The 13615-nt window shown below is 43.4% G+C and overlaps 1 protein-coding gene across 2 annotated transcripts in view; it reads left to right on the forward strand.

Moving 5' to 3' along the window:
- Window positions 1–13615, forward strand: part of RAI14 (retinoic acid induced 14) — an 86816-nt gene that overhangs the window by 12346 nt on the left and 60855 nt on the right. The gene's annotated exons all lie outside the window — the stretch shown is intronic.

The raw sequence follows: 13615 nt of genomic DNA on the forward strand, positions 1-13615 counted from the left end.
GAAGCTTGCATTTGCCACATTCTCCTTTGGATGAAATGATGTCTAAACGATGTTAAGCCAGTATTGCATAAGCCATTTTGGGGACTAATGCACCCTGCTAGGATTGTTTGTATGCAATAGTGTTTGGTTGGTGTGTGTGTTTCATCCTTTCAGGGAATATAACTTGGGATGGAGTTAAGGAAGGGACAAAATGCTTTCTATGTGTAAAGGGTGGGATAGAAGTGACATGATGGGAGGATTTGTGGCTTTTTTTTCTTTCTTTTTTACAAATGGATAAGAAGATTGAAGCTGGCATTATTCTGCTCACTCTAGTATTTCTCAGTGATTTTTACGTGCTCAGCAAAATTTTAAGATCAAGCCTATCCTTTACTTAACTGGTTTGACGTCATTCCAGAAAATAGAAAAGTAGTATGATGTAGGCTTCATTCAAAGAGCTTTTTGATTTACTGGAGTGCTATCTAATTAAACAGGTCTCAACAGCAAGTCGAAACCCTTATATGTGTGTGTGTGTATTACATGCACATGTACTTGGAGCCAATCTAACCCTGCTTCTTCTTTTTTAACAGAAAAAGTTCACACTTCAGAGCTTTATAATGATGGGTAATTAGCTATCATTGATTTTTTAAAAAAAAATCTTTAAAATTTCTCCCTACAGTTGGATTGATGCCTGTAGCAAATCTTTTCAGCTACCTTCAGATAACTCCTCTGCTTCAGAGCAGCTGTGGAACGACTTCCATGATTCAATTGCTATAAAGCCTCATGTTGGGTTTTGTAATAAGCTTGTTAATTCAAACCCTCCTAAGCTACTTCTGGGAAATGGATTTACAGACTCAACGGCTGGGGTGCTGCTACGTCTTTGCGGTGATCACAAGGCCTGAAATGTGTTTGTGGCTTAATAGGCATGAGCACGCTGTTATCATTTATTAAAATTGTATACTGTCCTTTATCCGAAGACCACAGGGTGGTTCTGAGCTAGATGGACCAGTGGTCTGACTCAGTATAAGGCAGCTTTTTGCAGAAGGTCCGTAATGCATTGTTTGATTCTGCCTTTTTGTAGGTCCAGTGGCTGTTCTGGAGGGAGATGGTCAGATCCACAAATATAGCTTGACTTGTTGGTAGCCAACGACGCCTGTCTGTCTGTCTCTCTTCAGGCATGCATGCCTTCAGCTCAGTGTAGAACCGAGGAGGCTACACATGCAGTATGTCTTCTCAGATAGCCTAGTGGTCCTTTGAGGCTAGAAGAGTGAGTGAGTGAGAGGTCTCTGTATGTGGGCCTGCTGTCTTGCAGTATATAACTTGCCACTCACCTGGTAGCAGCTACAGAGGTGTGCTAGCATAATACAGATATGTATTGCTGAGTGCATTGCTGATTTGGCAACATGCAGGCATATGTCCTCATCAGTAGTTTCACACTCTAGGTACCAGCTGCTCACACTGTCTTTTTAATGAAGCAGCAGACTGCTTGTTTGATATGGAGCAGTTCATTGGGTGTAAACAACAATGGCAGCTAATTTTACTTGCATGTAATTGTGAGAGCTTCTACCTTCCACTACGGCTCTCAAGGGTCTTAGAGCCCCAAGGTTCTCTTGCCTTCAGAAAATCCCTGCTCAGCCATGAAAGGCATTGGGTGAGCTTGGACCGATCACACTCTCTCACCAACCCCACAGGGTTGTCGTGAGGTAAAAGGAGGAAGAAAGAACCATGTACGCTGCTTTGAACACCTTGGAGGAGAGGTGAGATAGAAATGCAATAACTAAATATTAAATGTTGGCCAAGCCTCATGCCTGTGAAGTATTGGCAGACTTGAGGGGATCAGCAAGGTTTGCAGAGCAGCTCAGTGAAGAATCTTTGCGCTGACTGACAATGGGTGAGGAATGGAAAATGAGGCAGGAGGGAGAATGGAATATTGTGGAGGGGGGCATGTTTGGCTAACTGGAACAGGAGCACTGCACATTGCAACATTTTGTTGCAGGTCCCCCTAGTTATGCTTATAAAACCCTTAAGAAAAGCAAGCAAGGCCCAATTCATACAATCCTCAAGCAAGCAAGCAAGCTCAATCCAGTTGGGGTTGGGTAGGGAGGGCGAAGAAGCCTCTGCCCACTTGCTGAATTTCAAAATCTTGAGCTGAAAAATACAGTGGACCTGCCTCCTTGTTTCTGACCTTTTCACATTGCTTTCCAATGGCGAGTTCTACAACTCCAGTTCACCGCTGTATTCTTTTGCAGGAGAAAAATCGATTCGGAATCTGAAAATGGCAAAACTGCCTTGAGAGGGCCTTGCTTACCGTACTCATCACTGCTTTAACAATTACCACTGTGGGCGATGAATGTAAAATGTTAGCCCTGTTATAGTAACATGCAGAGGGTTGGGTGTTCTTTGACAGGGGGCCAGACAGATCCGGAATACTTGTAGTCAGATGCATCGCTAAAATGTCCTGCCAAAAGTATGGCAAGCCTAGTGTGGGTTCAATCTATGGCAGGGGTAGTGAACATGGTGCCCTGTAGCTGTTGTACTAAAACACCCACCATCTCTAATCATTGACCATGCTGGGTTGCTGGGAGTTGGAGTCTAATGACATTGGCACTGCACTGGGCACCCCTGGCATGGTCGCTGTCATCCACATGGAGGGAAACTTGTTATGTTAAAAAAAAAAAAATCATTACACTCCACTCCAAGAGAATTAGCTAATAAAATGGCACACTCTGCTTAACAGATGGAAGCTCTGTTTCTGCGCTGTAATTTTTTAAATGACCACTTTTAACTGATGGGTAGTAGAAGGAAGAAAAACATTCTTTGCCATGTAGGCGAAACAAATGCTTTCGCTCTCTCCAGGCTTAACTTGTAAGTAGGAGTCTGAAGGACAGCTTGCTCTGATCTTATCGACACCTCTTATAAAAGACTTCCTTTTAATCCAAGCAGGATAAATTCCTTTGTTTTTGTTTACAGGAGGTTGGGCTTGATTTATTAAAAATAGCTTCTGGCCTTAAGGATCCTCATTCCATGGAGTCAGGCTAAATTTGTATTCCTAGAATAGAGAACAGAAGAGACTAGAGGAGGCTGGCTGTGTCTGTCCCAAAACAAAGCCTCTAGAAACTCTATTGTCAGTGAAGGCAAAATGGGATTGAAGGCAGTGGCTGAAAGCAATTCAGTAATCAGTTGATTCAAGTCAGGTTAAGGCACAGTTATTTTAAACCTTGTTTATGCAGAGTAGTTAAAAAGTACAGCATACGCTGCTCAGATTGGCCCTACCGAGGATGGGCTGTGTCTTTAGCAACCCACATTTTTCTTTTCTTTTAAGTGTCTTTTCTTCTAAATTGCATAGTTGTCTCCCTGCTGTGTTGGATATCTTTAAGGTATCTTAACACAGCAGGGAGACAACTATGCAATTTAGAATATAAGACGCTAATACACAGTGCTTCTTTTCTGGGGGTACACAGTACCAGCACCTCTTTTTTCACATGTTAAGTGTGGCACTTTCTGTAACTACTTCATGGTGAGTACTGGCACCTTTTTCTGAAGAAGAAGAAGAAAAAGCACTGCTTATGCCAAGTTAGACCATTGCTCCATTTAGCTCATTATTGCCCACACTGACAGGCAGCAGTTCTTTGTGGGCATACACTGGTCTGTCTCTCCCCTGGAGATACTGGGTATTATTGTTATTATTTATTAAACTTCTATACCACCTTTCATCCAAATATCACAAGGCAGTTTGCAGTAAAAAGTTGTTGGACTTCAACTCCCAGAAGCCCCAGCCGGGATGGTCAGTGGTCAAGGATGATGGAAATTGTATTCCAGAAACATCTGGAAAACTGATTGAACGAAGGACCTCCTGCATACAGAACAGATGCTTTACCACTAAATCTTTCTTCAGTGCTGGCAATGGGGTGGAGTCCTGTACACCTGATGGTAGCAGGGTAGCTTAGGGTGCACCTGGGGCTGCTAGCTTAGGAGTCTGAAAATGGCTGTGGACTTCTGGAGGGACCAAGGGGCTGCTGCTGCCTTGAGATGGCTGTCCTGTCCTACCCAATGGTAGGAGTGGCCCTGCTGAAAGAGCACAAGTCCTGATGTGTCTGACCAAAGCTCCATGTAGACAAGCCTCCTCCCACTGGCAGCCGAAAGCTTCTGGGAAGCCCATAAATAAGGGTTGCAGACCATAGTTGCTCCCCAATCAATTGGTGTTCAATGATCATAGAATTGTAGAGTTGGAAGGGACCACAAGGATCATCTAGTCCAAAACCCTGCAACACGGGAATCTTTTGCTCGAGGTGGGTCTTGAACCCACAGCCCTGAGATTAAGTATTGTCTCTGAACCTAGAGGGTTGTTGTTGTTGTCATTGTTTATTAATTTCTACAAAAATAATAACCTCAGAGCTACTGATAAACCTCCCTGTTATTAATTTGTCTAATTCTCCTTAGAAGCTGTCTGAATTTGTAGCTTTCACCACATCCTGCGGCAGCAAAATCCACAAACAGATGTTTCTTATATTTGTCTTGCATTTATTCTTTTAATTAGGTGGTAATACTGTTGCTGCCAGGTGCCAGTAGCAAACCTCCATCGAGGGCTGTTTATCCTGTTTTGGTTGTGTGCTTCCTAGGACATCAGAGCTGTCCATTGTTGGCACACACAGTACTGAGGTGGATCAGAGATCGCCAACATGGTAGCCGGCAGATTCTTTGGACTACAACTCCTGTTCTCTCAGATTAATGGCCATGTTGGCTGGGGCTGTTGGGAGTTGCAGTCCAAAGCATCTGGCGGGTACCACATTGACTATCCTTCAACTAGATAAACCCATGGGTTGGTCCATCGTAGGTTCTTTTCAAAGCAGTCTAGCATGGATGTAGGCATGCTTTATGTACGTTGAAGTCATTGGACTTGAGTACACATAATTCTGTGCTGTACCATGGGCTCTTCTTTAATCTTTTCCTATTTCCTTACATCCATTCCATTCTCTCCTCTCCCTGACATCAACATTTACAACAGTCTTGCTTGCTAGATGTTGCTGGGCCACAGTTCCCTTCATCCCCGTCTATTGACCATATTGGCTGGAGCTGATGAGAGTTGGAGTCCAAAACATCTGGAAGGTGCCAGATTGTGGAAGGCTGCTTTAGAATGTGAACTCCTTGGGTCAGGGGCCTGCCCCTTTCTTATTTTGCATGGTGAATTGGCATGTACATTGATGTAAGCTGCAGAGATGAATTATAATTACATTAATAGCCAGAGGTCTTCTTATGAGGGATACACAGTTCTGTGTTCCTATTTTGGACAGACTGCTTTCTTCAAAGTATCACCTACCACTACCTGTGGGTGTGGATTTCTGTGGCTCACTATGGAAAGTGTGATTGTCAGTAGTCCATTCAAGACAGAGGCTGAGATCTCTTGGCCGTTTGGGGGTTTCAGATGCTAAATAAACGTATTGAATCCATGAAAATGCCTGGGTTTTGTTTTGTTTTGCTTTTTTGTACTGTTATATGACTTCCCCGCCCCCCAAGTTTTGTAGGTCTCTTGAGAAAAATGTCTGGTTTTCATTCTGAGTCGTATTTAGCCTTTGCTTTCTTTTTTTTTTAAGGCAACTTGGTATGTTAACAATGCGCTGAAACTACGAAGCCTGCAACTTTTGATTTGCTTAAAAGAATAGGACTGCTGTTGAGTCTGGCATTTTTACAGAAACATGAATCTACTCATGGTTTCTTTGTTTCTACAAGCCCATCATTTAGGGAGATGTTGACAGGCTAAACACAACCTGCAGGTCTAAAATGTTGCCTGCCCCTGACTTTACTGTGGCCCTCAAGACGTTGCTGGTGTTACAACACCCATTTCTCCAGACCATTAACTGTGCTGGCAGGGGCTGATGGAAGTCAGATTCTGAATAACATTAGGAGCACCACTTGTTCCCCATTGTTGCATGTGAAAGGGCCATAGCTTAGTAGTAGGGCACATGCCCTGCATGCAGAAGGTTCCAGGCAGAGAGCCAGTGTGGTGTAGTGGTTAAGAGCGGTAGACTTGTAATCTGGGGAACCGGCTTCGCGTCTCCACTCCTCCACATGCAGCTGCTGGGTGACCTTGGGCTAGTCACACTTCTTTGAAGTCTCTCAGCCCCACTCACCTCACAGAGTGCTTGTTGTGGGGGAGCAAGAGAAAGGAGAATGTTAGCCGCTTTGAGACTCCTTCGGGTAGTGAAAAGCGGGATATCAAATCCAAACTCTTCTTCTTCTTCTTCTTCTTCTTCTTCTTCTTCTTCTTCTTCTTCTTCTTCTTCTTCTTCTTCCTGGCATCTCCAGGTAGGGCTGGGAGAGACCCCTGGGGAGAAGGCACCCACCATGCTAATAGTACTGAGCTAGATAGACCCAGAAGTGTGACTTGGTATCAGGTTGCTTCCAGTGTTCCATGGTAGGAATGGAAGGTTGTAAGATGTCTTCTAGATCTGCACCCTTGCCCTTCCATTGCTTATCCCTGGAAGATGTAACTGTGGAAGATTAACAGTTAAACCTAATATGTGCATGTTCTTGCTAGCTAGCATGAAAAGGGGCAAATGCTACAGAGCTGCATTGCAGATAGGCAGATGCTCAAACCATAGAAATGCAGTTGGTAGAGTGGGCTCTGTGTTACGTCATTTCCCCTCCTATCCTGCAGGAAAGAGCATATAGTACTTCCTGTTCTTGTCTCTTCCTTTGAACAGTGTTGGATGCAGATATGCCCCCATTTGCTCCAGCTGTAGGTTATACTGTAAATATAAGTATTTAACCTGCATAGTTTTTACTGCCGCTATTGCTGCAAACCAATGCAAGATTCAAAGTAAGGAAATTATTACATTTTTCAACTTAATTCCCAGGTTATAGCTTGGTTTTTTGTTAAGTGGGGTAAGAGAGAGAGTCAGCTTGCTTCATAGCTGGACTTGCTCAAACCAAGGTTTTACAGCCTGGTTTTGCTGCCAAGCATGGGATTTTGAAACTCTGCTTAACACACGCATGTGGGCGCCTGGAGAGATAAATAGTGATTACTATAGCCTTCCCTTCCCATTAAAACTCTTGCCACAGTAAGTCTTGGAGATGGGGCCTGCTGTAAGCAGTTTTCCTTGGTGTGAAGACCATGTCGTCCAGCCTGTTCTGGGGAGTCATGGGCTTCTCTGGAGGTTATTCTCAGTGAGAGAATGCTAATGGATAACTAGGGCCATCTATGCAGTCATCCTGTCCATTATAATGAGAGGCATTTTGCAAGTGACATCAATATAAGTGGGTTGCAACTTTGAACCGTTGTTCTAGTGCTAGCTGTAATGGGCATCTACTGCTGCCCCCCTCTGCCCCCATTTTTGTCTATATAGCCTTTAGGCTGTTGACATTTTGCTAACCAGCTGGTTTTCCTGTCCTACTTTTAGCACTGGTGCAAACAGCTTATCACTGTGTGTTTTCTGCTAGGCCCGTCTCTTTTGTGTTTCTCCCTGTTAGCCAAGGATGACAAACGGAATAAAAGGATAGCGTTGCCCCCCGCTGCTATGCTACAATAGGTGCTGGACAAGGCTTCACATTCAAGTTCCTGTAGGAGTGAATGCTGCGCCAAGCTTGCTCTGGCCTTGGAAAAGGCAACTTCGTTGTGGTAATTCATATTGGCAGAAAATAAAAATAGGTTGGTGTGTAAATGCACAAAATCAGATTTCCATAAAGTTTCAATTTTTAACTATTAAGGCGAGGTTATATACACCTGCTAGATTAGAACAAAACCATTGTTATTAGTGTTGTTAAAAACAACATTCAAGCCTGCTTAACTTTTTTATTTTAACTGGAGTGGCTCTTATTTTAGCCCGCATTGGTGAAAGTGTAGCCAGCCAGCATGCTACGATTGTCAAGAGGTCATTATAGCTTTTGTTTCTAGCAATATTTAGCTTGGCTAACCCCTTCAATTAAAGCTTTCTGGCAATTTTTGGCTGCTAAGCACTGAATTTCAGTGCGGCTCTTTTAAAAAGCGGCCGGCTGGTGATGGTTTAGAGCTGTGTTTACTTGTTGCCATAGTTTTAATGGCGGACATGTGTGCAGATGTGGCCTGTTAAGTGTGTTTACAGCTGGGCTTTTAGGGGGAAACCTACGTGGCCCACTTTTCATTGTGTTGCTTAAGGAGGGCAGCCCAGCCCCTATTCGACCTCGCTCAGCTTGTAGGCTCTGCACATTAATATATAGCAGTATCCAAATTGATAATTATTTTGGGGGAAGGGTGTTATTTGAAACTTGAAGACTATAATTTTATTTAAAAGATTAGAACCCTAAAGTTTATCCTCAGTTTAGATCATGCAGCCTCCAAACACTGTGCGGAATGCCTAGAACCCGAGATAGTTTTTTTCTGTCGTTTGGAAGGAGAACTTACGAGTTAACATTGCTGTTGAAAATTTGACATTTCTCAATTCCACACTTCATCCCCTTCCTGGTAACACAGGAATGCAATTGTTCAGCTGTTATGTATTTTTCCTCTGCATACCAGGGAATTTCCATGCATGGAAACTTAGGATAGTTAAATATTGAGTCTCTCTGTGTGTTTCACTCTTAACAGTGAATCACGCTACTTGACCTTGCCATAATTCATAGTTATCCTTGAAATGTTAAATTGCCTCTTCCCTTTGACATGGCCTCAGAATAATTCCTTTTAGAATGGTAACTTCAGGGAGAGCTGCCTTAAAATAGAACAGTTGAATACTCCTATCTTTCAAATATTACTTAATGACTTTTATAGTAAACTTCCAGATTTAGCTCTGGTGAGGCTTGTTGGTGGGTGGGTCCCCACACTTCTTGCAAAGCCAAAGTTGAAACTAGTTGCTCAGGGTTCCCATATTGAATGAGATCTCTTCCACTGTGTTTTTCTCCCTTGCAAAAGGCAGCACAGTGTCCCAACTGGGTTTAATATAAGGAAATGAAGTTTAAAGTGCTTGTTAGCTATCTGCCCCGTTTTGTGTTGCCTTGCTCTGGCTTTGATCTGCACGTGCTTCTTGCACGCAGCTCTGAAGATAATTCCATGCAAAATTAAAAGTCAGATTTAGCTGATAACATTGCTTAGCCTAGGATTGAACTGTTAAAAAAAGGTGTAACTGCATATTGTTTGCATAAGTCATATTACAGTGCAGTATTTGGGTTTTTGTTTTGCATAGCTGAAAAGGTTTAGGGCAGGCAAAAGAAAGTACCGGTACTTCATCACACAGTACATTTGCTCCCATAAGACGTAAGTGATGGCTTTCAAGCAGGAATGGACAAATTCATGGAGGACAAGGCTTTCAATGGCTACTAGTAATAATGGTAATGTTCTACCTTCACTGATGGAGGCATTATGGCTCAGAACACCATTTGCCAGGGAGCCAGTGTGGTGTAGTGGTTAAGAGCGGTAGACTCGTAATCTGGGGAACCGGGTTCGTGTCTCCGCTCCTCCACATGCAGCTGCTGGGTGGCCTTGGGCTAGTCACACTTCTTTGAAGTCTCTCAGTCCCACTCACCTCACAGAGTGTTTGTTGTGGGGGAGGAAGGGAAAGGAGAATGTTAGCCGCTTTGAGACTCCTTCGGGTAGTGATAAAGCAGGATATCAAATCCAAACACTTCTTGCTGGGAATCACAAGTGTGAAGAGTTGGGGTTTTTTTTTTTTTTTTTGCTGTCAGCTTCTGCTTATAGGCTTCCTATAGGCACCTGGTTGACCCATAACAGAGAATGTGCCTTGTGTCTGATCTAAGTATGAGCAGCCCACATAGACCAGTGGTCAGGGTTGATGGGAACTGTAGTCCAGAAACAGCTGGAGAGCCAAGTTTGGGAAACACTGGACTAGATCAGGCTTCCTCAACCGCGGCCCTCCAGATGGTTTGAAATACAATTCCCATCATACCTGACCACTGGTCCTGCTAGCTAGGGATCATGGGAGTTGTAGGCCAAAAACATCTGGAGGGCTGAGGTTGAGGAAGCCTGGACTAGATGATCCTTAGGATCTCTTCCAAACCTATGATTCTATTAACGCAATGTCTCCTTTCATCCTTATGTGATCAGAGCTCAGCCAAGCTTCCCAAATTAGTCTCTTCTTTTCAGCTTGCAAGGGGTTTCACATGTGGGTAACCCCAAAACCGCTGAAATGTTATCTATCTTTCTCTGATATGCTCTTTTTAATCATCTGTAATGATAAAGCAGAAAACAAGAATGGAAAGAATGTGGTCTGTCTATGCCTGTGATTGCGGCGACCCTATCTTTGAAATGAATCGGGCCTTTTTGTCATAAGACACATGTCTGCAGAAGCAAGCAAGCCTGGCTGCAGACAGGAAATGGCCTAGTCTGTGACCTCGTCTCTAGGGGAAAATCAAAGCTCCTATTAATTCCCCTCCCCTCCCCTCCCCTCCCCTCCCCAAACCAAACCAAAGTAGATTTGCTCTCTTAGTTGGGAAATAAGTCAAATGAAATGCTTTGCTTCCCTCTTTCTAGGCTTATGCAAATATGAGGTGTGAACTGCATTTTGCAAACATGGAAATAATTTAAATGAATATTCAGCCTAGGGAAGGAGGCAAAACAACATCTAAAGGTCCAAATTCTTGCTTTTGGATACTATCCAGATTGATTGGAAAAAGCAGTGGCATGTTTGAGGGGGGCAGTTGCACACAACCCAATAATTTTAGCAGTGTTATCTCTCTCAGATTGTCATCTCCGCTGCCCGCCTCTTTTCAATGAAAATGAAGAAAGGAATGTATGCCCTTTGGCATGCATATCTAGGACAAAGGTTCATTGCATAGATTATATAACAGCCAACCAGTGTGTACAACCAGCAGTAGCTTCATTTAATGTAGTTTGGGTGGTACAGAAGCAAGTTGTTTGATGCCATTTTGGGATCTGTTGCTGGGTGTGGGCTTCACAACGCCCCTAGAAGTTAGAAAGTTTCTTAAGGCATGCCATATATTTAAAGCACTTTCCCCACCCTCAAAGGATCCTGGAAATTGTAGTTTGTTAGGGGTTCTGGGAATTGCAAGTCTTGAGAAATGAACTGCAGTTCCCCAAGCCATGTATGGCATACTCAGCCTAAGACTCATGGTACTAGCCCATGATTTTTGTACTGTATTTTATTTTTACTTACACTTGATTGTAACAAAACCTCTAAGCGGTTTAAAATAAATATTAAAATTATCAATAGAAACAGTTAAAACAAGTAATTAAAAACATTTAAAAGTGATTAAAATCAGCAGTAAACTGAAAAGAGGTTTAAACACTTCAACATCTCGATAGAGTTATCTAAACAAAAATGTTTTAAGTAGGCACTCACTGAAAGCAACACAGCAAAGGCAAATTTTTCATATGCCAATTTAAACAAATACAGGTAGATGCAAATTTAGATTTCGGAGCAAATTAGGAAGTGAAAGAGGAGGGCAGGGGTGAATGAATGAAGGCGTTGACACCTGGGGCGGGGCGTCGCTACATAGGGTGCATGTGTGGCGTTGCTACATACTATGCATGCGCTGTACGTAGCGGTGCTGCACATGCGCTGTACATAGCAGTTTGCTGGCGGCGGCGCTCCAGCGCCGGATGGACGGTGCTGGGATCTTCTGCTCACGGCTGTAGCGGCGACGGAGGGATCCCACTGCCATCCATATGGCGCTGGAGCACCGGCACCGGCAAACCACTATGTACAGCGCATGTGCGGTGTCATTATGTACAGCACATGCATGCGATGCCACACATGCGCTGTACATAGCGGTTTGCCACCTGTGCCGGGATCCGCTGCTAGCGGCTGCAGCCGCGAATGGAGGATCCCCCCCATTGCAACGCCACTGGAGGAGGGAAGGACAGGAGATCAAGGGGCAAAGACCCACAGTTTGCCTCCCTGCTCTCCCTCTAACAATCACCCCTGGTAACAGCACTTTGAGGAAGAATTTAGATTGGATTTTCAAAGTATTTGGGTGAGCAGGCCAATGCTCTGAAGTAGGAAGTCTTGCTTTGGGCATATGTCCATGATTTATGAGAAGAACATGGCATTAACTAAACAAAGTATTTAATCAGGATTTAGAATTAATCTTTATTTATAAAAATGAGAAGAGCATTGTGATTTCCCAAAGTAACATTTATGCAGCAGGATCTCATGTTTAACATTCCCTTTTCGTTTCTCTCTGCCTTTTAACAACAGCAACTGGTCTCCCTTCTCAAGAATAATCTCCTTATGGGCACTGATTCTTCCATCACAAAGCAATACTAACCCTAAACCCTGGGAATTTGAAAAGCTGCTTACAGATTTCCATGCCAAATCTGAGAGGCTACAATTTATGGGAATCGTGTGTAGCAGGTTCTGATTTACCGAGAGGGTTCTTTAAATTAAAATATTTTTGTGCAAAGTGTCGGGATTCGTTAATATATGGTTGGATATCAGGGGTCTTGCGCGAGGTTTCCAAATATCACAGAAAGTAAACATCTCCCTGTGGAAAAGAGATGTTTGAAGGCAAAACTGATCTCTCCTCAACTGAAATAGAAATAAGAGCTTCAAAGGGCAGTGGGAAAGTGAGTTTTGTAAAGTTTCTAAAACCTGGACATCTCTTTCGGAGCTCAAATGAGGATTAAGGGTGGCTCTGGCATTAAGGCTGGGAAATAAACTTTTCCTGTTTAAGTGTTTTGTCTGTCTGGGTCTCCAGCGTCTGGATTTTGTTGTGTTAACTTGGTCTAGTGTCGCCAGTTGTTGGCCCAGTGCATGGGTTGTGTAACCTGCAAAATGTTCTTCTCACCCTCAGTTGTTGTTTGGTGGGGACAAGGGAGAGTACTTCATTTTTCAGGGGATTCTTCAAGTTCCTCTGTAGATCTGGAATATACACTGTACAGTGGACACTCGGGTTGCGAACGTGATCTGTGCGGGAGGCATGTTCGCAACCCGCAGCGTCGCGATTCAGCACTTTTGCTCATGTGCAAAGCGTGATTTAGCGCTTCTGCGTATGTGCGAGCACCGAAACCTGGAAGTAACCCATTCCGGTACTTCCGGGTTTGGTGCGGTGCGCAACCTGAAAGCGCGCAACCTGAAGCATCTGTAACCCGAGGTATGACTGTACCATGGGGGCATGTCCTTTGCTTATCCTCCATCTTTAACTGCTGTACATTAACTTTTTGTTATTAATAATACATTTATGCAGTGCTTATTTAAAAAAACCAAAGCGCTTTATAAACATTATCTTAGTAGTTCTTATTAAGAGCCCTGTTGTGTTGGAGTTAGTAGGTTTTTGAATTGCACAAAACATGAGCTGTTCTCTTAGGGTGAACCTACATGGTCCACACAAGTGGTTGTATTACGGCGGTTTGGTACATAGGTTACTGTATTTTTAAAACAGGCCCACAATTAATTTGGTTCTTCTCTGGAGCTGGGCCTAGATGATTTTTTTTTTAAAAAAACCATTAGAGTTTATAAAGAAAAATACAAAGAGCTGGGCATAGTAATGCTTTTTTCTTGGTCAGTGTGTTTAACATGTGTTGCAATGCTTATACTTGTTACTAGGTGTCACTATAGTGTTCTCTGCACAATCAAATAACACTAATCAAAGTCAACATCTGTTACGGTTTCTTGGGTCACATATACAAGGATTCTTTCATAGCACAGCTTTCGACTACCCCAGAGTCTCTTGGTAATGACTGTGTTCCCAAAGA

Source organism: Lacerta agilis, chromosome 11 (assembly GCF_009819535.1).
Source record: "Lacerta agilis isolate rLacAgi1 chromosome 11, rLacAgi1.pri, whole genome shotgun sequence".
NCBI lineage: Eukaryota > Metazoa > Chordata > Lepidosauria > Squamata > Lacertidae > Lacerta > Lacerta agilis.